The following is a 19,238-nucleotide window of genomic DNA, read 5'->3' on the forward strand; positions in this document are numbered from 1 at the left end:
GTGTGTATTAAGCTGCACATAGAATTGAACTGCCATTCGCTTCTGACTTTCAAAGGAATTGAGCAAAACCAAAGGGGATGATGGACGGAGTGTTGAACATTGCAAGCACTCACCCCCAGTCAAATGATCTGAGTTTAATCCATCTTCATTCTTTAGCTCACTCCGCCACCCCAGTTCAGACATGCAAATCAGTCTGACCCTGTGCCTCATGGGAACAATCCAGCCCGAACTGCCAAGCCATGTCTTCCCTGGACCGGAAACAAGCATCCTGGGACCGGTTTCTGGGGTTTCTGGCTAATCAGCCGTCATCAGCCAGGCTATCTTGAATACAGTGGCAAAGTGAGCAAGGGACCCACATCTGGGCATACCCTGCCAACTTAGGGCGAACAAAACAAAACCAAAGGGGATGATGGACGGAGTGTTGAACATTGCAAGCACTCGCCCCCAGTCAACTGATCTGGGTTTAATCCATCATAATTCTTTAGCTCACTCTGCCCCCTCAGTTCAGACATGGCCATATGCAAATCAGTCTGACCCTGTGCCTCATGGGAACAGTCCAGCCCGAACTGCAAAGCCATGTCTTCCCTGGACCGGAAACAAGCATCCTGGGACCGGTTTCTGGCTAATCAGCCATCATCAGGCAGGCTAGTTTGAATCCAGTGGCAAAGTGAGCAAGGGACCCACGTTTGGGCATACCCTGCCAGCTTAGGGCGAACAAAGCAAACCCAAAGGGGATGATGGACGGAGTGTTGAACATTGCAAGCACTCACCCCCAGTCAACTGGTCTGGGTTTAATTCATCATCATTCTTTAGCTCACTCCGCCACCCCAGTTCAGACATGACCATATGCAAATCAGTCTGACCCTGTGCCTCGTGGGAACAGTCCAGCCCGAACTGCAAAGCCATGTCTTCCCTGGACCGGAAAGAAGCATCCTGGGACTGGTCTGATTTGCATATGGCTGGGTACATACTGGAATGGCATGGTGAGCAAAAAACCATGGATTTAGGCCCAGATCTCTGTACTGGGGTGAATGTATGACATTGTTATGCATTCTGTCCATCAATTCTTCTTTTTGCATTCGTCACCCCGAGTGGGACTGGTATGCTCAGACGTGGGTCCCATGGTCTCCATGCCACTGGAGTCAAGCTATCCTGGATGAAAGCCCAAAACCCGCTCCTCGGATGCTTGTTTCCAGTCCTGGGAGGAACTGGCCTGGCAGTTCGGGCTGGACTGTTCCCATTGTGCGCATGGTCAAGACTGATTTGCATATGGCTAGGTCCATACTGGAATGGCATGGTAAGCAAAAAACGATGGATTTAGGCCCAGATCTCTGTACTGGGGTAAACGTATAACATTGTTCTGCATTCTGTCCATCAATTGTTCTTTTTGCATTTGTCACCCGGACTGGGACGGGTATTCCCAGGTGTGGGTTCTGTGCTCTCCAAGCCCAAACTGCCAAGCCAGGTCCTTTCTGAACCAGAAATAAGCATCCTAGGACCGGTTTCAGGGCATCACCCTTCATCAGCAGGCTAGCTTGAAACCAGTGGTATTGTGAGCACGGGATCCACATCTGGGCATGCCCTTCCCACTTAGGGCGATATATGCAAAAAAACAATTGAGGGACAGAATACTGGACAATGCAAACATTCACCCACAATCACAAGGATCTGGGTTTAATTCATCATTCTTTTGCTCACCACACCACCCCAGTTTGGACCCAGCCATATGCATATTAGTCTTGACCCTATTCCTTGTGGGAACAGTCCAGTCCGAACTGCCAAGCCAGGTCCTCCCTGGACCGGAAACAAGCATCCTGGGACCAGTTTCAGGGCATCACCCTTCATCAGCCAGGCTAGCTCTAATCCAGTGGTGTAGTGAGCACGGGACCCACGTCTGGCCATACCCTTCCCACTTAGGGCGACATATGCAAAAAAAAAACAATTGATGGACAGAATGCTGGACATTGCAAATATTGATCCCCTGTCACTTGGATTTGGGTTTATCCATCATTCTTTTGCTCACCACACCACCCCAGTTTGGATTCAGCCATATGCAAATCAGTCTTTACCCTATTCCTTGTGGGAACAGTCCAGCCCAAACTGCCAAAGCAGGTTCTCCCTGGACCGGAAACCAGCATCCTGGGACCGGTATCAGGGCATTACCTTTCATCAGCCGGGCTAGCTTGAATCCAGTGGTATACTGAGCACAGGGCCCACGTCTGGGCATACCCTTCCCACTTACGGCGACATTTGCAAAAGAAACAATTGATGGACGGAATGCTGGACAATGCAAACATTGACCCGCAGTCACAAGGATCTGGGTTTAATCCATCTTTCTTTTGGTCACCACACCACACCAGTTTCAACCCAGCCACATGCAAATCAGTCTTGACCCTATTCCTAGTGGGAACAGTCCAGCCCGAACTGCCAAGCCAGTTTCTCCCTGGACCGGAAACAAGCCTCCTGGGACCAGTTTTGGGGCATCACCCTTCATCAGCCAGGCTAGTTTGAATCCAGTGGTGTAGTGAGCACGGGACCCACATCTGGGCATACCCTTCACACTTAGAGTGACATATGCAAAACAAACAATTGATAGACGGAATTCTGGACAATGCAAACATTCACCCCCAGTCACAGGGATCTGGGTTTAATCCATCGTTCTTTTGCTCACCACGCCACCCCAGTTTGGACCCGGTCATATGCAAATCATTCTTGACCCTATTCCTTGTGGGAACAGTCCAGCCCGAACTGCCAAGCCAGGTCCTTCCTGAACCAGAAATAAGCATCCTAGGACCGGTTTCAGGGCATCACCCTTCATCAGCAGGCTAGCTTGAAACCAGTGGTATTGTGAGCACGGGACCCACATCTGGGCATGCCCTTCCCACTTAGGGCGATATATGCAAAAAAACAATTGAGGGACAGAATACTGGACGATGCAAACATTCACCCACAGTCACAAGGATCTGGGTTTAATTTATCATTCTTTTGCTCACCACACCACCCTAGTTTGGACCCAGCCATATGCATATTATTCTTGACCCTATTCCTGTGGGAACAGTCCAGTCCGAACTGCCAAGCCAGGTCCTCCCTGGACCGGAAACAAGCATCCTGGAACCAGTTTCAGGGCATCACACTTCATCAGCCAGGCTAGCTCTAATCCAGTGGTGTAGTGAGCATGGGACCTACGTCTGGTCATACCCTTCCCACTTAGGGCGACATATGCAAAAAAAAACCAATTGATGGGCAGAATGCTGGACATTGCAAATATTGACCCCCTGTCACTTGGATCTGGGTTTATCCATCATTCTTTTGCTCACCACACCACCCCAGTTTGGATTCAGCCATATGCAAATCAGTCTTTACACTATTCCTTGTGGGAACAGTCCAGCCCAAACTGCCAAAGCAGGTTCTCCCTGGACCGGAAACCAACATCCTGGGACCGGTATCAGGGCATTACCTTTCATCAGCCGGGCTAGCTTGAATCCAGTGGTGTACTGAGCACAGGGCCCACGTCTGGGCATACCCTTCCCACTTACGGCGACATTTGCAAAAGAAACAATTGATGGACAGAATGCTGGACAATGCAAACATTGACCCGCAGTCACGAGGATCTGGGTTTAATCCATCTTTCTTTTGGTCACCACACCACACCAGTTTCAACCCAGCCACATGCAAATCAGTCTTGACCCTATTCCTAGTGGGAACAGTCCAGCCCGAACTGCCAAGCCAGTTTCTCCCTGGACCGGAAACAAGCCTCCTGGGACCAGTTTTGGGGCATCACCCTTCATCAGCCAGGCTAATTTGAATCCAGCGGTGTAGTGAGCCCTGGACCCACATCTGGGCATACCCTTCTCACTTAGAGCGACATATGCAAAACAAACAATTGATAGACGGAATTCTGGACAATGCAAACATTCACCCCCAGTCACAGGGATCTGGGTTTAATCCATCGTTCTTTTGCTCACCACGCCACCCCAGTTTGGACCCGGTCATATGCAAATCAGTCTTGACCCTATTCCTTGTGGGAACAGTCCAGCCCGAACTGCCAAGCCAGGTCCTTCCTGAACCAGAAATAAGCATCCTAGGACCGGTTTCAGGGCATCACCCTTCATCAGCAGGCTAGCTTGAATCCAGTGGTGTACTGAGCACAGGGCCCACGTCTGGGCATACCCTTCCCACTTACGGCGACATTTGCAAAAGAAACAATTGATGGACAGAATGCTGGACAATGCAAACATTCACCCACAGTCACAAGGATCTGGGTTTAATTCAACATTCTTTTGCTCACCACACCACCCCAGTTTGGACCCAGCCATATGCATATTAGTCTTGACCCTATTCCTTGTGGGAACAGTCCAGTCCGAACTGCCAAGCCAGGTCCTCCCTGGACCGGAAACAAGCATCCTGGGACCAGTTTCAGGGCATCACCCTTAATCAGCCAGGCTAGCTCTAATCCATTGGTGTAGTGAGCACGGGACCCACGTCTGCTCATAGCCTTCCCACTTAGGGCGACATATGCAAAAAAAAAACAATTGATGGGCAGAATGCTGGACATTGCAAATATTGACCCCCTGTCACTTGGATCTGGGTTTATCCATCATTCTTTTGCTCACCACACCACCCCAGTTTGGATTCAGCCATATGCAAATCAGTCTTTACCCTATTCCTTGTGGGAACAGTCCAGCCCAAACTGCCAAAGCAGGTTCTCCCTGGACCGGAAACCAGCATCCTGGGACCGGTATCAGGGCATTACCTTTCATCAGCCGGGCTAGCTTGAATCCAGTGGTGTACTGAGCACAGGGCCCACGTCTGGGCATACCCTTCCCACTTACGGCGACATTTGCAAAAGAAACAATTGATGGACAGAATGCTGGACAATGCAAACATTGACCCGCAGTCACAAGGATCTGGGTTTAATCCATCTTTCTTTTGGTCACCACACGACCCCAGTTTGGACTTAGCCATATGCAAATCAGTCTTGACCCTATTCCTTGTGGAAACAGCCCAGCCCGAACTGCCAAGACAGGTCCTCCCTACAGCAGAAACAGCCATCCTGGGACTGGTTTCAGGGCATCACCCTTAATCAGCCAGGCTAGCTTGAATCCAGTGGTATAGTGAGCACAGTACCCACATCTGTGCATACCCTTCCCAGTTAGGGCGACATGCAAAAGAAACAATTGATGGACGGAATACTGGACAATGCAAACATTCACCCCGAGTCACAAGGATCTGGGTTTAATCCATCATTCTTTTGCTTACCACACCACACCAGTTTCAACCCAGCCACATGCAAATCAGTCTTGACCCTATTCCTTGTGGGAACAGTCCAGTCCGAACTGCCAAGCCAGGTTCTCCCTGGCCCGTAAAAAAGCATCCTGGGACCGGTTTCAGGGCCTTACCCTTCATCATCCTGGCTAGCTTGAATCCAGTGGTGTAGTGAGCACGGAACCCACGTCTGGGCATACCCTTCCCACTTAGGGTGACATATGCAAAATAAACAATGGATGGACGGAATGCTGGACAATGCAAACATTCACTCCAGTCACATGGCCACTGGAGTCAAGCTATCCTGGCTGATGAGGGCTGAAAGCCCGAAACCAGTCCTAGGATGCTTGTTCTAGTCCAGGGAGGACCTAGTTGGCAGTTCGGGCTGGACTACTTCAATTGGGCGCAGGGTCAAGACTAATTTGCATGTGGCTCAGTCCAAACTGAATGGCATGGTGAGCAAAAAAACGATGGATTTAGGCCCAGATCTCTCTACTGGGGTGAATGTATGACTTTGTTCTGCATTATGTCCATCAATTGTTTTTTTTTGCTTTTGTCAACCTGAGTGGGATGGGTATGCCCAGACGTAGGTCCCGTGCTCTCCATGCCTCTTGAGTCAAGCTATCCTGCTTGATGAGGGCTGAAATCCCAAAACTGGTCCTAGGATGCTTGTTTCCAGTCCAGGGCGCACCAAGCCTGGCATTTTGGGCTGGACTGTTCGCATTGGGCGCAGGGTCATGACTGTTTTGCATGTGGCTCGGTCCAAACTAGAAAGGCATGGTGAGCAAAAAAATGATTGATTTAGGCTCAGATCCCTGTACTGGGGTGCATGTATGACATTGTTCTGCATTCTGTCCATCAATTGTTCTTTTTGAACCTAATTCACTTGCCTGTTCTTCAGAACTTGATTGTTTGCGGTTTGTACTGGTGCTTGTTAGAAATGGGGTTACTAAGTCTACGGGGGTAGCATGGAGCAGAGCGGGCAGGCCAAACTCCTGAGGACATGTGTGAAGCATCCACGCAGTACCCACAGACGACACACCAGGCACACAACAAAAGAGGCACAACACCGGTTGGGATGAAAAAGAATAACTCATGTATTGTCTCCAACCTGCAACAGAAATCACAGTAATCACAGTGGGGTGCCAACAGGAGCCAGGGCAGTGTATACAAGGGGGATTATTTACAGAGAAAATGGGAAAAAGAAGAAAAAGGTAAGTCCATGGGTTTCAGTGCTGAAATAAAAAGAACGTTAGCAATTGACATTAAACATCAGCAATATCAATGAGAGGGAAAGAAACACTAGGCAACAGCCTTTGGGCAGGTCAGCATGAAATAAAACATTAGGTGTGAAAACAGTAAACACATCATGCATGGCATCGGCCTAGAATTTAAACATTAGGGGTAACAACACAGTACGACCTGCATGGGCGTGTCCTGCAAAAAGGAACACTAGGCATATAACATTAACATAAGGCCTAGACAGGTTCATCCAGACAGTATTCCAGGGTTATTAAACATATACGCCTTCTTCCTGCTCCCGCCTTCGTGGGACTGGACTCCCGGAAGGGGGGGGGGGTAACTCCCACCTTGCCCAATCTCCGGGCACCACAGCCAATAGGTGCGCGGCAAGACGGTGGGCACGGCGTCAGCCGCCAATCTGTGTGCGGCGGCTAGGGGGCGCAGACAGTGACGTCACCGGCGCCCCAGCCACATGATGCGGGTGACAGCTTCAGGGCCTAGCACTCTTTACTCCGGCGGCCCTCTCCTGGTTCCGGGGCCACCCCAACGATGCCCCTCACAGCGGGGACCTCTCCACGCAAGAGCCGGGGCCGCAGCGGTAACAACAGGCCCCAGATTCCTCCCAGGCGGCAAAGTACAGTCAGCGCTTCTAGGCACAGCGCCCAGGAGGCACGGGGCCGCGCCAGTGACGGAGCGGCTCTTCACAGGGCACACCAATGAGCCCCGGGCTGTGGCGGTGAGTCGGGCAGGCAGCGCGATTCGGGCACAGCGCTTTGGGGAGACACAGCGCTTAGAAGGCAATGCGCTCAACTTAACACCACGTGGGGCACAAAGGCAGCCTCTTCCAGCTGTGAGGCTGATGGTAATACCGGAATCAGTGCAAGTTATACATGCATCGCTTTGATGGACATAATGCAGGGCACACCAGGCTACTAAAGTGCTGGGCAAAGATAGCTTTTTGCAGGCACATCGCTCCTTACAGTCCCAGGCAGTATAGCGCTCGACAGCTTCTTCCCCAGCCCTGACAAGCAGCGCTTTTCCTAGGCACAGCGCTTCCAGGCACGCAGCGCTTCTTCAAGGCACAGCGCTTTAGGGTTGGGGCGCCTAGGGGGCAGACAGTCCCAGCAGCAAGCCCCAGGGTAACGCTCCTCACTTCCTGGGGGGTCCAGTCCAAGGCGCTCTTTCCCTTCCAGGCGTTATTAGGTGTAGCGCTTACGTGGCGCGAGGTCCCATCAGCCTCAGGGACCTAGGGGGGCCCTTCTTCTTCAGGGGGCCGGGGGACAGAGAGCAGGCACTACTGGGCCAGGTCAGCAGTTAGTGGGAACTCATCAAAACAGGTCGGTAGGTTTTCACCATCCTCCACTGTAGCGTGGCCCTCCTCCTACACAGCAGCCTGAACTCCTGCAGTGGGGCTTCCACTAGCCCTGGGGACAGTAGAGGGGTTCTAGATGGGCGCAGGGTCCAGCACACAGGCCCAAGTGGCGGTATCCCCTGGCAGCAGGTCCTCTCCCGTTCCTGTCCCAGTTCTGTCTCAGCACATGGTGGCACATCCCCCTTATTTATATCCCCCTCACCCCACCTTCCAGGCAGTGCCAGAACCTTCTAGAAATCTCAGGTGAGCTAGTTCTAACTGGCTCAGGGGGAGGAGTAGAGCACCCTGGGTGCCAGGCTTTCCCTCCAAAAGCAGGGATGGCTGGGTACCTAACATCTAGACCGCTAACCTACTGTAGTCAGGTGGCACAATGCACAGCCATGGCATCCATTTTAAATACAGCATTTCACCAGGGTAAATTTACACAATGGGGAGAAATTCTAAGATAGGGGGGTAAAAAGTGAAAAATGTTGGGGAAAAGGGGCCAAGTCCAACAGTGCTTCACTCTGATCTCCTGAAAATTATCTTGCAAATGGTTTTAAAAATTCTGTGATCCAATTGATGTGACAAGCAATCGCAGTAACTCATATGTGGCTAAGATTTGCCATTGCATTGCTATGTTGATTTCTGCTGTCATTGAAGCTACAAGTCACAAGTCTTCTTCAGGGGGCCGGGGGACAGAGAGCAGGCACTACTGGGCCAGGTCAGCAGTTAGTGGGAACTCATCAAAACAGGTCGGTAGGTTTTCACCATCCTCCACTGTAGCGTGGCCCTCCTCCTACACAGCAGCCTGAACTCCTGCAGTGGGGCTTCCACTAGCCCTGGGGACAGTAGAGGGGTTCTAGATGGGCGCAGGGTCCAGCACACAGGCCCAAGTGGCGGTATCCCCTGGCAGCAGGTCCTCTCCCGTTCCTGTCCCAGTTCTGTCTCAGCACATGGTGGCACATCCCCCTTATTTATATCCCCCTCACCCCACCTTCCAGGCAGTGCCAGAACCTTCTAGAAATCTCAGGTGAGCTAGTTCTAACTGGCTCAGGGGGAGGAGTAGAGCACCCTGGGTGCCAGGCTTTCCCTCCAAAAGCAGGGATGGCTGGGTACCTAACATCTAGACCGCTAACCTACTGTAGTCAGGTGGCACAATGCACAGCCATGGCATCCATTTTAAATACAGCATTTCACCAGGGTAAATTTACACAATGGGGAGAAATTCTAAGATAGGGGGGTAAAAAGTGAAAAATGTTGGGGAAAAGGGGCCAAGTCCAACAGTGCTTCACTCTGATCTCCTGAAAATTATCTTGCAAATGGTTTTAAAAATTCTGTGATCCAATTGATGTGACAAGCAATCGCAGTAACTCATATGTGGCTAAGATTTGCCATTGCATTGCTATGTTGATTTCTGCTGTCATTGAAGCTACAAGTCACAAGTCCAGCCACTTTCCATGTCAATTTACCAAGCCAAAGTATGACTAGGACCTTCATATTTCAGATGTAGAGTTTCCATTGGCGGGGATGGGGAGTTCCACAGTTATATTTTTTTTACTTGTTTGAATTGACGGAAGCTTTGGCTCGCCTTGTGGAAACTGACAGCCATGCATCCATACCCGCACTGATGTCAGGCCACCATACTGCTATTTGGAGTGGCTTCACAGTAGCCTATTTGTAGCATTGGCCATCTGTACCACACCCCATTAGTCCCACATAAGATAATTCTTGTGCTGCAGGTTGAAGTATGCAAATGGGTTACTCTCTATAGATTTCTGAGGACCAGACCTAAGACAGCATCATCATGACATGTCACTTTGGTCACCTATTCAGATCTACTTTTGTTTGTAAAACATATCAGAATTCCCTCAGATGTTCTGTGCTCAGTATCTTCCCACTAGGTTCTTGTTTCACCATGTATCCTAAGATATAGGTGAGTCTTATTATTCGCAATGCACTGCTGGCCGCATGGCTGGTAGCAGCGGACGAATAACAACTCTAAGGCGCAAAACACCAGAAATCCACCCACTGAGAAATTCTCATACAGAATGGATATACCACGTTTTAGTGAATCTACTCTACAGAGAGATTCTATATTTGGGGCCCGATGTAGGTAAATCTAATTTACCACTTCTAAAATACCGAATCATACCAATTCAGTATTTAAGAAGTGGTAAATTAGAGGGGGGGAAATGTAGGTAATTCTGATTCTGTAAATACCGAATCTATAGTATTCTGTATTTACCGATTCTGTAAATACTGAATCGGTATCCCCCATTGATTCCTATGGGCCTTGAAGCTCATAGGAATCAATGTGGAATACCGAATCGGTATTTACCGATTCGGTAAATACCGAATGTTGCAAGGGTGCAGGGGGTGTCACTTTGACACCCTCTAGCACCCCGAAATCAGGCATGTATGAAATGTGGCACACAGACATGCCCTAAGGGCATGTCTGTCTGTCACATGGCATAGGTGTGCATGCACACATGTGCATGCACACCTGGATTCGGTATTTTACCACCCAATCGGATTGGGTGGTAAAATACCGATTCTGTAAGGCCTGTGGGACTCAGAAGAGTCCCACCTACATCTGCAAATTACCGATTCGGTAACAATACCGATTCGGTATTTTACCGATTCGGTAAATTTACCGAATCGGTAAAATAGGGCCCCTACATCAAAAATGACCATTTACAGGTCGGTAACGGCCGAAATCGGCCTTTACCGGTCGGTAAATGGCCACCTACATCTGGCCCTTGGCGCCTTATTTTATGGTTGTTCCAGTTAAATTATGTGAACCAGCGCAACAGCGTGAATACTTAAACCAATATCAAAATGTTCCTAATAAGGGAACAGCAAAATGCAGATATTAGCTTCTGAAACCCATGGAACTTATATCCGTGGAATGGATGCAACAAGTTTTTAAGAATCTATTCCACCGTACTAAATCCCACATATGTATTGAATTTTGGCCAGTTTCTGCTAAATTACACGGTGAACTGATTGCTTTCTATGATTTAATATTGCGTAATGCAGCAAGACAGAAAAGCCTTGCTATTTCGCTTTTGAGTTCGGCAAGAAAATAATTTTGCCCAACGCTAGTGGCAGGTACTGTGCTTGTTTAGTTCCCAATGTCCCCTGATACTGCAAATACACATCATGGCAGCCAGGCTGATATTTTGATCCCATCTACAGACAGCTTTCAGCTGTCTATTGTTGAAGACCTGCTGTGGACAATACAAATACTAACAGTGGGCTTTGGGTCAGCCCATCCAGTACAATTGCTAGCTGGTTTGTCAATCTCATTTACTCGCTTCTGATTGGACGGCGTTTCTTCCTGTGTTTGTCCCTACCCTGGATCTTTAGTCCTTTTGTATTCTTTTCAATGGATGGCTTGTATCCTTACGCTTCTCACAATCATGAAACGACTTCTTTTCCCAGCACTATAAGGGGGTGCATGGCTGTTTTCTAGCTCTCGCTGTTATGGGCTGCTTCCTCCCTTACCTGCCTCTCTCTGCTCTTATTGCTCTCTCCTCACCGTCCAGCATGTCCGCTTCTTCTCCCCACCACTCCCTGCTCAACTTTTTTTTTTGTTCTTAATGTTTTTTTAATCTACACTTTCTGCCTTCATTTCCTCCCGTTGCTACCTCGGCGTTGACTTCTCGACAACCTGTTCCCCAAAGGCTCACCTTTCCCGGTCTTCAAATTCTTTCTGTTTTTGTAATTTTTTTATATTTTGTTTTCGTTTTTCGGACGGGCCAGCAGCTGCAGTTTGCTGCCAGGCACTTCGTATTATAAAATGTCCTGTTGTTCACCTTTAAATTATTTTTTCCATTGATCATTTATCACTCCAAGACTGGCACCTGCCAACCTGAAACAGTAAATTAAAAAATACCTCATCCAGCCAGGCCGCATACGTTTGCATGCATGATGACGTGCGGATTTATATATATCATTGCACTTTTTCAAAAAAAAATTGCTGTCGCTGCATAGCCAAAAACCATTGGTAAAGTCAACAAGTTTGGATTGGAAGCCAATAGGCGCACCCTATTGCCTTTGCCAATGCTTGTTTTGTATAGATGCCGTTACTTGGGATAGAAAAAAAACTAGCAATGGTTTGAGGTCTTTCAATAAGTTAGCATTTCTGCAGCAAAACTTAAAAGAAAACTTCAATAATGCTCAAAGTTTTTTAATCTATATATACATAGTTTTTCTTTCCCGGAGTTGAAATTTAGATGAAAAATCTTGTTTTCACTGTCCAATCTAGAATCATGGATGAGAGCACTTGCACATAAAGCAGAGCGTTGTATACCCTTGTCACCATCAGTGCTTCAACATAAAGCACCAGCAGGATGGATGTCATTTTCTAATGTTTTACAACATGAAGAGTCCTGTGACATTCACTGATCCATATAAATGAGGCCTGGGCTTCATTAGATGAAGTAGAGAACACAGTTCCTGGCCAAATTTGGAACACATCTGTGACAAAAGTCCAACAGACCGAATCTCTGCCAGATCCAATTGAAGTATCTTCACAGAGTACACTTTATGCTGTCGCTGTTGTGGAAGATTCACAGGAGTCAATCACCTAGGTGCCCCTGTTGCTTACACACGTTGGCATTGTATGTGGCAGAAGTGTGGCTCAGTTTTTCTGCGCAGAAGCCGCCCTTACCCAGTTGAAGGTGGTTGGATGGCACCTTAAAGTCACTCAAAGGTGATACTACCAACACTTTGAAGAACTTGACTTTACACAAGGACGTAAAGAATGATGTGATGTGGCACTTCTGCTGGCCAAGAGACATTGCTGAACATTGGAGACCTAAGGAGGCATTATGTATTGGGGATACCCTTCTTGAGGTGCTAAAGCATCTTGCTAGAGCATGGGTACTCGCAAACATTTGCCCTGGGGCCAGAAAGTATGATCTGAAGTGTGACCGAGGCTGCACTGATGCCAGAAGAGTGGCGGTAAAGGTCTAGGGGATCAGAGATTGTGTGAGGAGGATGAAAAATGTTAAATATACTGACAAGCATTTATTTGAGGGAGGCCCGAGGTCCCTGCAGGGGACCCCATAGGAGGGCAAACCCCGTAGTAGGGCGCAGGGAACCGAGGCCAGCCCAGGGGAGGGAGGGGGGGCGGGGTCACACAAGGATAGGCCAACCCCTTTCCTTGGATGGTTATAGGGGAGCTCCTCTCTCCTGGCGCCCTCTTTGCTGCTGCCCCCTCCATCTCTGTCGGTCGTGCAGGCTGCTCCCCGCCAGCCTCAGGCCCTTTAGTTCCCTTAGGCCCCCTCCCTCACTCCCCCACAACACCGGACGCGAGGCCTGCAATTTCTGCTCCCCTCCCTACCGCTCACCCGCTGAAAGGGGGGAAGTGGGGAGGGGGGAATATTAATGATGTATTTATGTTTTCTAGGTTGCAGGAGGAGTTACAAGGCGACCCCCCCCATGCAGGACAGGCGCAGGAACAGGACCTGAAGCCCCAGTGCAAAATGCACAGCGCTGAGTCATATATAAGCCGAGGGGCCCTTCTTGGGGACTTGGTTCAACGGCACCCCGTTAGTCCTTAGGGCGGTTGTAAGCCTGAGCAACCGGGGGTTTGCTAATAACGCCCCGCCTGGCTGGGCAAGGTGTGAGTTGACTCTCCCTTGTCTGGAGGGTGGGGCAGGTGGATGATAGGTCCACCGGTGGGAGGCTGGTGCCTCCCAGGTTCGACACCTGGCTAGGGCCATTGGTGTACGCTTCATTGGCTCAACTTCAGGCGCCCTGCAACAAGGGGTTGCGGGGTATAGGGGGGTCGCCTGTCAGTTAACCCGCTCTGTTATTTGTATCACAAATAAACCTGCAACTTCTTATTCCCAACATGCTTGTCTGTGTATCATTTGGGTGGTGAGGGTTGTGGGACGAGGTGTACCGATGCAACTACTATGCAGATTAACTAAAGTTAAGTGGTGCAGGACACCAGCGTAGTTACTTCATAACTTATTTTAACCCCATGGCCGCAGAGCTAATTCCGCCGCGGTGCTTGGGGCGTGGGGGGTGTGCGTGGCACCCCCATCCTCGTGACGGAATCACGCCGTCATGAGTCATGGGCGAACTGTGCTCATGACGGTGTGGTTCCATCACAACCCCGCCACTCACTAATTTGCCCGCACAGGCTGGGAATCAGTGCCGCGTAGGCGAAGCGGCTGCAGCATGACGGAACCACGTCGTCTTGAGCACACACTTCCCATGGCTCATGACGGTGTGGTTCCGTCATGCGCAGAGAAGGGGTTAACCTTCAGATAAATGCTTGCCTGTTTATTTTAAAAAAATCTGAGTATTAGTGTTCAAGAAGTAAACAGCACTGTTCACAGTGGGGGGGCGCAAGTGAAGGTCAAGAGGGCCCCAAGCGGTTCCCGGGCCGAACTTGGAGCATCACTACCCTAGAGGGTGTCACCATAAACATGCTTATAAGCGGGACCCATGGTGGAACCACTTCAACATTTCTGATTACATGTATTACAGCTGCTGATCCTATTGGCAGAAGTTGTTTTCCTGCTGGTTGCATGTCCTGCTTTATAATAAAAAATACATTTGTTTTTAGAAAAAGGTTTTCAGCAGGCCTTTATATCAACATATTTGTGTTACTTTCTTTGCTGTGAACACTTGGGTCAGAGCTTAAAACTTGTATTTTGACAAATGCAGTCAGTCCTTCTTCTACTTGTTTCCACATATTGGCAATCTGGACTAAATATTTCACAATTTCTGTTTCCTCTAGATGCTGCAACACTTTCTATGTCTCTATATACTGGCTGTGCTTCTCTGCTGTGGGTTCTGTCACATGCAAGTTGTACAATAGTCGCTGGGTTCGACAGATGCCCATCAAAATGGCACCCATGATGTGCAGCTGGATGTTGAATGTTTGGCTTCAATGTTCACAGTCTTTGACACATATTGTCTTTAGTTGCAAATATGCAAACTTCTGATTGATCCCAAAGAACATTGTTTGGCTATTAGAGATGTGAATAGTTCTATCATTCAAGGAAGGAGGTACTAGTCAGTCTCCATCTAGCTGCTGAGTATTATGCAGTCTCCAATACATATGATCTCTCCAAATTTCTTTCTAATAGACACAGTATGTGATATCCACTTCTATTGCCTTTCTTTAAAATAATGATTTGTGCTTCTAAACTGTTTACTTTCACCCTCATGTTGGCCTATAGTTCCAATAAGATTGATCAGATTTTTCAAATGTTCAGGTACACTCTAGGACATAGTTCCAGGAGCACCCGCCATCCCTTTGTCTTTCTTCAGGTGGGTTTTCACAAATGTCCTTTATTTCATCAGTTAACCCTAGGAGTTTGCTTATTTTGAGGCATGTCATTACACAAGGCATCTTATGCACCTAGCATATCAAAGTTGGTGATAAAATTTGCTACCATTGACAAGAAAAAAACAATTCTTTGCATAAAACAAAATACAATGCTCACAGCTCACTCAACAAATTCATGTAGGATGTGAATGATTACATTTTGCGTGTGTGAGGGATCCCTTCGCTTAAGCAAATGTACAGGGTGGGAATGGGCCCTAGCAATGGGTGTATACTATATTAGGATCATTTTTTTAACCACGTTTACTAATTTGTTTCTGAGAGGTTACCTATTGTCACTTTTATCGTTTTGTCTTTATATCTTACAATCTATAAATTCTGAAGAACATATTATTACAGTTCAAAAATCAGAGCTTTTTGAAAACTTTTTAAAGAGGTAATGTATCCTTTTTGCTTGAAAATAAGACACCTGTGGTCTATTTTTCTTACAAACATTCAGATGCCAAGGACATTTCTCCCAATACAGAGCATCTTAAAATATCTTCCATTCTCTTTTCGCATCTCCTACCTTGTTTCATGTAGGTTTTAAAATGTATGCTCCCTGTAATTTGTTATAGCTGAAAACCTTTCCATCGCATATACAGTCTATACATTTATCCACCGTATATGTAAAGGTGATATCAACCTTTGTTTTTAAATCTGAGCTATTGATAGTCTTGTCAGTAATTTGCATTTTGGTGTTGTGAAGGGGTTTAAGAAATCTTCACCTCTGTCTGCCTACAGTATACCAAAGGGTACCAGGGGGAGCCGAAACCATGTAATAACCATTATGCTTGTTAGTATTTCTTTCCAGAGCCGCTGCATATTAGTACTAGACCACCACATGCCATACTGTTTAAAACAACCTTCCCAACACAATTCTGAGCATCTATATCTCGATTTTAAACTTACAAGAGTAAAATGCCAGGACTGGATATGAGATTTCCTTCTGTTGTACACATATTAAAGATTTAGCAACCCTTGTCCGAAATTTTGATCATGTATCTAGGGCAGGGGTCTCCAAACCGGTCCTGAAGGGCCCGATCCATGCCATATTTTTAAAATTACTACATGTATCTCAATGGGGATATTCCAAAAATCTGGCATGGATCCGGCCCTCCAGGACCGGTTTGGAGACTCCTGATCTAGGGGAATAGATGCCTTTAAATCTTTAGCCCAACCGATAATATATTTATGGGGCTTATCTAAATGCAGAATATTTATAGGTGTCTACAAAAGTGATGGCCCTTCGTTATCCATTTATCATACAATATTGTTTCCAATGGCAGTCCAATGGCGGTCTTTCTCTATTATCAATTTCTCTGGTTAAGTTTTTGCCAGCCTATCATGCAATTGGGTTAACCTATAGTGTTGTTCAGTGCTAATTGCAATTTTTCTGTGCATGTGTTTTTAATTGTTCCCCATCTGCACAATGGCCCCCTAGCCTTTAGGGGACACCTCCATCCCATTGCTGAAATTTGAGTTATGCGAAACTCGGGATGAGGATGTCATGCTGTTTTCTTTCCTTGTCAGGATATTCCACAAATCTAGTAAAAATTGTTTTGAAAGTCAACATATTAGTATTCATTGGTCTGTGTCTATGGGATAACCATAATAACATAACGTGTATTTACATAGTGCATGTTCATCCAGAAGGGTATCTTGGTGCTGAGTAACAGATGTTTACTGTTACCTAACTCAATGGTACTCATTTTATCGACCTCAAAAGGATGAAAGGCTGAGTGGACCCTCCGGGATTTGAAACTGTGACCATGAGGTCAAACACAGGCCCCTACAGTAGACGCTGCAGCAGAGGCGCTTCCTCCGGTATGGCAGAGGAGCGTTGCCCCACTGCTGGAGGCAAGAGATCAAAACGTAAAATAAAATGGTGATAAAGCAATTAATTAAAAAAACTGCTTTATTATCATTGTATTTTACCTGTAGGAGCATGAGTCGTCAGATGAGTGTTGGCAGCAGGCCATCTGCGGCAGGAGTGGTGGGCACAGGGCACTGCTGGCAGTGCGCATGTCGGTTTGGCTTGGTGTCTCAAGGCGGCCAAACTTACATATGCACTGACATCTCCCCAAACCGAGCTGCATTGACGCAGGCTTCCAGTCCCTTTTGAAGCGAAAAACAAGGCCAATCCCAGTTCTCTTCTCAAGAAGACCTTGGATTGGCCAAAGGGGATTCCGGGAGCATCTGCTCATGGTAACTGCAGTTCCTGGAGCAGAGGCGCACAGAGGAGAGGTCGGGGAGGAGAGGATTACAGAGGCGGCGGCTGGCAGCTGGAAGATAAGTGTACTTTTATTTATTTTTTATTGTTCTTCCCCCACGCTGCCTCAGCGCTGCCCCCCCCCCTCTTCGTATCGGCAGCAGCTGCAACGGTGCATTAGTCCACTAAGCCACCAGACTCAGCTGTAATAATAAGTTGTGAAGGGGTAGTTGATGGTACATTTGTTCTACTGCTCCATTCACCATTAATTTAGGCCATGATAATAGACCTATAAAAGTAGCCATCATATATTTGATCAAATAAGCCTAGGGTTCCCGGTTTGATGGTATTTTTTTATTTTTAACCTTTCCGTCTGTATTTATCCATATTGATATTTTGGCCATTTTATCTGTATTTTACCCATTATTTATTTTATGTTTTGTGTAAAAATTAAGTTCTAAAACTGTACATTCCCATATTTATGTAACTGATCGACGCACACTCATACTTTGATGTCAGTCATGTTTCAGCTATTTAAGCTTTCAAATATGACATAAAAATACACCGACTGGTAAATATTAGCATTTTACCACAAATGTATGGTGACAAAGAAAATTGCATCCTGTTTTTTCATTTCCCATGATGTCAAGCTGTCCAGCTGTTGGGCTATAATTCATGATAAACAGCACGGAGGTTCACTTAAAGAAGCACCTTTTTCTGTATTTATCCACCTTAAAAAATAAATGCAGACAAAAAACACATTGGGCCTCATTTATGAGGCTGTTCGTCACTTTTACGCCGCCGGTGCGTCACTTTTTGTGACGCACCAGTGGCGTAATAAATGAGCCTTGTTGCGCCATATTTACAAAGTGACGCATCTAGGTAGATGCGTCACTTTGTAAACCCCTGCGCCACATTATACCTGCGCCAGGTATAATGTATGCAAGGGGGGCGTATTGGCGCAGGGAAGGGTCGTAGAAGTGACGCAGTGAAATCAATGAGATTTCACTGCGTCACTTTTAGGACGCCGTTGCATCAAAATCTTGCGCCTGCCTCACAGCAGGCGTAAGACTGACGCAGGCCCTTTCACATGGGGTTTGCCCCATGTGAAAGGACGCATTGCTGGAGTTGCGTCACCTTTGTGACACACTACAGCAATGCGTCACTTTTGCGCCATACAGATACGTCAGAAATACTGACGTATCTGTAACTCCTTGCGACATGATGCGTCATACATATGACGCATCAGGAATGTCACAAGGAGGGCGCACTGAGAAGTGACGCATCGCTGCTTTCACGCAGCGATGCGTCATTTCTCATAAATGAGGCCCCTGGATTTCTGTCTGTACCGATACCAGTTTTAGCGAGGACGTTTCATAGGTCCTTCAAATTCACTCTATCAAAGGCTTCTACGCATTCGATAAGAGAAAGGCCATTCGTTTTTTTCTCTCATTTCACCTGTCTCAATTAGGTCTTGTCTAGTATTGCTGCTAGCAATTCTGTTTTAAATTGGAAAAAGAGAGCTCATGTCTGGTAGAATATATTCTAAGATACGATTCTAGGTTTAGATACAAGTCTTTCTAAAGATGCTGCATTCATTTATTAAATTGTGAAACCATGCCTAAAGTTTTTCTGCAAAATCCGAATTTAGTGCAAGAAAGACAAATGCAAAGGCAAGACTGTCTTCTCCTTACCAACATTATTGTAGTTAAGCAGCACCCAACACTCTCTCTACAAGGAATCAGGTACACACGTGCAAGGTAAAAATTGTTGTATCCATCTTGTCCTAAATTTGGTATATGATCTTACATGAT

Source organism: Lissotriton vulgaris, chromosome 9 (assembly GCF_964263255.1).
Source record: "Lissotriton vulgaris chromosome 9, aLisVul1.2, whole genome shotgun sequence".
NCBI lineage: Eukaryota > Metazoa > Chordata > Amphibia > Caudata > Salamandridae > Lissotriton > Lissotriton vulgaris.